Raw genomic sequence first — 5,578 nt, forward strand, 5'->3', positions numbered from 1 at the left:
AGTTGAGGTTGGTGGGGATCCTGTAGGATCCACAGATCCTGAGGTGTCAAGGATTTCTCATCCCTGCACCAATTAGGCGTTCAAAACGCCCTCTGCTGCCAATCCTGGCGTTAAACGCCATGTTGCTGCCCATTTCTGGTGTTTAACGCTAGCTTCTTGCCTTTTTCTGGCGTTAAACGCCAGTCTGATGCCCATTTCTGGCGTTAAACGCCCAGAATGGTGCCAGACTGGGCGTTTAACGCCCATTCTGCTGCCCTTACTGGCGTTTAAACGCCAGTAGCCTTCTCCTCTAGGGTGTACTATTTTTTATTCTATTTTTCAATTGTTTTTATGACTTCACATGATCATCAACCTACAGAAAATATAAAATAACAATGGAAAATAGAAGTTTAACATAGATAAGTAAAATTTGGGTTGCCTCCCAACAAGCACTTCTTTAATGTCAGTAGCTTGACAGTGGGCTCTCATGGAGCCTCACAGATACTCAGAGCATGCTGATGGCCTCTCAACACCAAACTTAGAGTTTGGTTGTGGCCTTCCAACACCAAACTTAGAGTTTAAATGTGGGGATTTTGTTTGACTCTGTATTGAGAGAAGCTTTTCATGCTTCCTCTCCATGGTTACAGAGGGAGATCATTGAGCTTTAAACACAAAGGAGTCCTCATTCACTTGAAAGACCAATTCTCCTCTGTCAACATCTATCACAGCTTTTGCTGTGTCTAAGAAGGGTCTGCCAAGGATGATGGATTCATTCATACACTTCCCAGTATTTAGGATTATGAAATCAGCAGGGATGTAGTGGTCTTCAACCTTTACTAAGACATCCTCTACAAGTCCATAAGCATGTTTCCTTGAATTGTCTGCCATCTCTAGTGAGATTCTTACAGCTTGTACCTCAATGATTCCTAGCTTCTCCATTACAGAGAGAGGCATGAGGTTTATGCTTGACCATAGGTCACACAGAGCATTCTCAAAGGTTATGGTGCCTATGGTACAAGGTATTGAGAACTTTCCAGGATCTTATCTCTTTAGAGGTAATTTCTGCCTGGTCAAGTCATCCAGTTCTTTGGTGATCAAGGGGGGTTCATCCTCCCAAGTCTCATTACCAAATAGCTTGGAATTTAACTTTATGATCGCTCCAAGGTACTTAGCAACTTGCTCTTCAGTAACATCTTCATCCTTTTCAGAGGAAGAATACTCATCAGAGCTCATGAATGACAAAAGTAAATTTAATGGAATCTCTATGGTCTCAGTGTGAGCCTCAGATTCCCATGGTTCCTCATTAGGGAACTCCTTGGAGAACGGTGGACTTCCATTGAGGTCTTCCTCAGTGGAGATCACTGCCTCTTCCTCCTCTCCAGGTTCGGCCGTGTGGGTCATATTGATGGCCTTGCACTCTCCTTTTGGATTCTCTTCTGTATTGCATGGAAGAGTACTAGGAGGGAGTTCAGTAACTTTCTTGCTCAGCTGACCCACTTGTGCCTCCAAATTTCTAATGGAGGACCTTGTTTCAGTCATGAAACTTTGAGTGGTTTTAATTAGATCAGAGACTACAGTTGCTAAGTTAGAGTGGCTCTGCTTAGAATTCTCTGTCTGTTGCTGAGAAGATGATGGAAATGGCTTGCTATTGCTAAACCTATTTCTTCCACCATTATTGTTGTTGAAGCCTTGTTGAGGCCTCTGTTGATCCTTCCATGAGAGGTTTGGATGATTTCTCCATGAAGGATTATAGGTGTTTCCATAGGGTTCTCCTATGTAATTCACCTCTTCCATTACTGGGTTCTCAGGATCATAAGCTTCTTCTTCAGATGAAGCTTCCTTGGTACTGCCTGTTGCTGCTTGCATTCCAGACAGACTTTGAGAAATCATATTGACTTGTTGAGTCAATATTTTGTTCTGAGCCAATATGGCATTCAGAGTATCAATTTCAAGAACTCCTTTCTTCTGACTTGTCCCATTAATCACAGGATTCCTTTCAGAGGTGTACATGAATTGGTTATTTGCAACCATTTCAATGAGTTCTTGAGCTTCTGCAGGCGTCTTCTTCAGATGAAGAGATCCTCCAGCAGAGCTGTCCAATAACATCTTGGACAGTTCAGATAGACCATCATAGAAGATACCTATGATGCTCCATTCTGAAAGCATGTCAGAAGGACACCTTCTGATCAATTGTTTGTATCTTTCCCAAGCTTCATAGAGGGATTCACCTTCCTTCTGTCTGAAGGTTTGGACTTCCACTCTAAGCTTGCTCAATTTTTGAGGTGGAAAAAACTTTGCCAAGAAGGCATTGACTAGCTTTTCCTAAGAGTTCAGGCTTTCTTTAGGTTGTGAATCCAACTATGTTCTAGCTCTGTCTCTTACAGCAAAGGGAAAAAGCATAAGCTTGTAGACCTCGAGATCAACCCCATTGGTCTTGACAGTGTTACAGATTTGCAAGAATTCAGCTAAGAACTGATGAGGATCTTCCAATGGGAGTCCATGAAACTTGCAATTCTGTTGCATCAGAGAAACTAATTGAGGCTTAAGCTCAAAGTTGTTTGCTCCAATGGAAGGGATTGAGATGCTTCTCCCATAGAAGTCAGGAGTAGGTGCAGTAAAGTCACCGAGCACCTTCCTTGCATTGTTGGCATTATTGTTATTTTTGGCTGCCATGTCTTCTTCTTGTTTAAAAAGTTCTGTTAGGTCATCTATAGGGAGTTGTACTTTAGCTTCTCTTAGCTTTCTCTTCAAGGTCCTTTCAGGTTCAGGATCAGTTTCAACAAGAATGACTTTGTCCTTGCTCCTGCTCATATGAAAAGGGAGGAAAAGAAAATATGAAATCCTCTATGTCACAGTATAGAGATTCCTTGAGGTGTCAGAGGAAAATAAAAATAGAAGGATGAGGTAGAGAAGAGAGAATTCGAACTTATCAAGAGAGATTGAGTTCGAATTGTTGATAATGGAGAGGTGTTAGTCCTTTAAATAGAAGGATGTGAGAAGAGGGGAAGAATTTTCGAAAATAAAGTAGAAGATTTTGAAATAATTAAGAGAAATTTTGAAAATTTGGTAAATGATTTTCGAAAACTAAGATTGGGAAAGAAATTAAGTGATTTTTGAAAAAGATTTTGAAATTAGAAATAAAAAAGATATGATTGAAACTTAATTTTGAAAAAGATGTGATTGAAAAGACATGATTGAGAAGATATGATTGAGAATCAAATTTAAAAGAAGAAAGTTTTTAAAATTAAAGTTGATTACTTGACCAACAAGAAATTAAAAGATATGATTCTAGAATTAAAACTTTTGATCCTTTCTTAATAGGCAAGTAACAACTTGAAAATTTTGAATTAAATCACTAATTGTAGCAAGGATTTTCGAAAATAGTAATAAATAAAAAAAATTGAAAATAAATTGATTTTGAAAAGATATGATTTGAAAAAAATTGATTTTGAAAAATTATGAAAATTTGAAAAAGATTTGAATTAAAAACAAAATCTTCCCTCTAGTGTCCTCCTGGCGTTAAACGCCCAGAATGACATCCATTCTGGCGTTTAACGCCCAAAATGCTACCTTTTTGGGCATTTAACGCCCAGCCAGTTACCCTGGCTGGCATTTAAATGCCAATTTTCCTTCTTCACTGGGCGTTTTGAACGCCCAGCTTTTTCCGTGTAATTCCTCTACTGAATGTTCTGAATCTTCAATTCTCTGTGTTATTGACTTGAAAATACACAATTTTGAAATTTTTTTTTTGAATTTTTAATGATGAGAAACAATAATAAAAAGAATGCAACTAAGATCAAATAAACAATTCATGCAAGACACCAAACTTAGAAGTTTGTATACTAAGGACTATAACAAATTGAAAATGCATATGAAAAACAACAAAAGACACAAAATAAGAGAAATTAAAGATCAGAGCTATGGAATCATCAAGAATAGCTTGAAGATCAATAAAGAACATATTACATATATTCGAAAAAATGCAAGAAGAATAAAGACATGCAATTGACACCAAACTTAAAAATTGACACTAAGATACATAAAATATTTTTGATTTTTATGATTTTATAAAAATTTTTTGTGATTTTTTGAAAATTATATGGAAAGGAAAATAAAGGGATTCAAAATTTTTAATGAGAATTCTAGGAATCATTGCAATGTTAGTCTAAAACTCCTGTCCAGGAATCAGACATGGCTTACTAGCCAGCCAAGCTTTCAGTGAAAGCTTCGGTCCAAAATACTAGACATGGCCAATGGCCAGCCAAGCTTTAGCAGATCATTACTTTCAACAGCAAGATTGATAGAAATCATCAAGCTCTTGTGATGATAAGTTGAAACCTTGGTCCAAAAGATTAGACATGGCTTCACAGCCACCAGACTTCAACAAATCATCATGAAACTCTAGAATTCATTCTTAAAAACTCTGAAGAACAAAATAGAAATATTTTTGTTTTTTTGAAAAAAATTTTCGAAAATAAGGAGTAAAAAGCTTAAACATAAAATAAAATTACCTAATCTAAGCAACAAGATGAACCGTCAGTTGTCCAAACTCGAACAATCCCTGGCAACGGTGCCAAAAACTTGGTGTTGTTGCCGGACCAAAAACTTGGCACTGTTGTTGCCGGAAACAAATGCGAAATTGTTGTTCATTCCCTCCTCGGCAACGACACCAAAAACTTGGTGCACGAAATTGTGATCATCAATGGCGCCAACAACTTGGTACGCACAATGGTAATCTCAACTATTTGTCACAACTCCGCACAACTAACCAGCAAGTGCACTGGGTCGTCCATGTAATAAACCTTACGTGAGTAAGGGTCGATCCCACGGAGACTGTCGGCTTGAAGTAAGCTATGGTCATCTTGTAAATCTCAGTCAGGCAGAATCAAATGGTTATGGAGGATTGATAATTAAAGGATGAATAAAACATAAAATAAAGATAGAGATACTTATGTAATTCATTAGTAGGAATTTCAGATAAGCGTATGAAGATGCTTTGTTCCTTCTGAACCTCTGCTTTCCTATTGCCTTCTTCCAATCATTCATATTCCTTTCCATGGCAAGCTTTATGTTGGGCATCACCGTTGTCAATGGCTACCTCCCGTCCTCTCAGTAAAAATGTTCCAAATGCGCTATCACCGCACGGCTAATCATCTGTCGGTTCTCGATCATGTTGGAATAGGATCCATTGATCCTTTTGCGTCTGTCACATGCCCAACACTTGCGAGTTTGAAGCTCGTCATAGTCATCCCTTCCCAGATCCTACTCGGAATACCACAGACAAGGTTTAGACTTTCTGGACCTTCGGAATGACCGCCAATAATTATAGCCTATACCATGAAGGTTCTAATTTTAGATTAGAAACCCAAGAGATACACATTCAAGCTTGATTGCATGTAGAATGAAAGTGGTTGTCAGGCACGTGTTCATAGGTGAGAATAATGATGAGTGTCATGGATCATCACATTCATCAAGTTGAAGAGCGAGTGTATATCTTATAGAAGAAGTAGGCGTGAATTGAATAGAAAAACAGTAGTACTTTGCATTAATTCATGAAGAACAGCAGAGCTCTATACCTTAATCTATGGTGTGTAAAAAC

The 5,578-nt window shown here is 38.1% G+C and overlaps 1 non-coding gene across 1 annotated transcript; it reads left to right on the forward strand.

Annotated features, from left to right (window-relative positions):
- Positions 1 to 2,139: 2,139 nt before the first annotated feature.
- LOC148549091 (small nucleolar RNA R71) lies at positions 2,140 to 2,247 on the forward strand. The gene has a single exon (XR_015898345.1). It is a non-coding gene; the product is annotated as a small nucleolar RNA R71 (small nucleolar RNA).
- The last annotated feature ends 3,331 nt before the right edge of the window (positions 2,248 to 5,578 follow it).

This window comes from Arachis ipaensis, chromosome B8 (genome assembly GCF_059453495.1).
Source record: "Arachis ipaensis isolate K30076 ecotype BB chromosome B8, ASM5945349v1, whole genome shotgun sequence".
Classification (NCBI taxonomy): domain Eukaryota; kingdom Viridiplantae; phylum Streptophyta; class Magnoliopsida; order Fabales; family Fabaceae; genus Arachis; species Arachis ipaensis.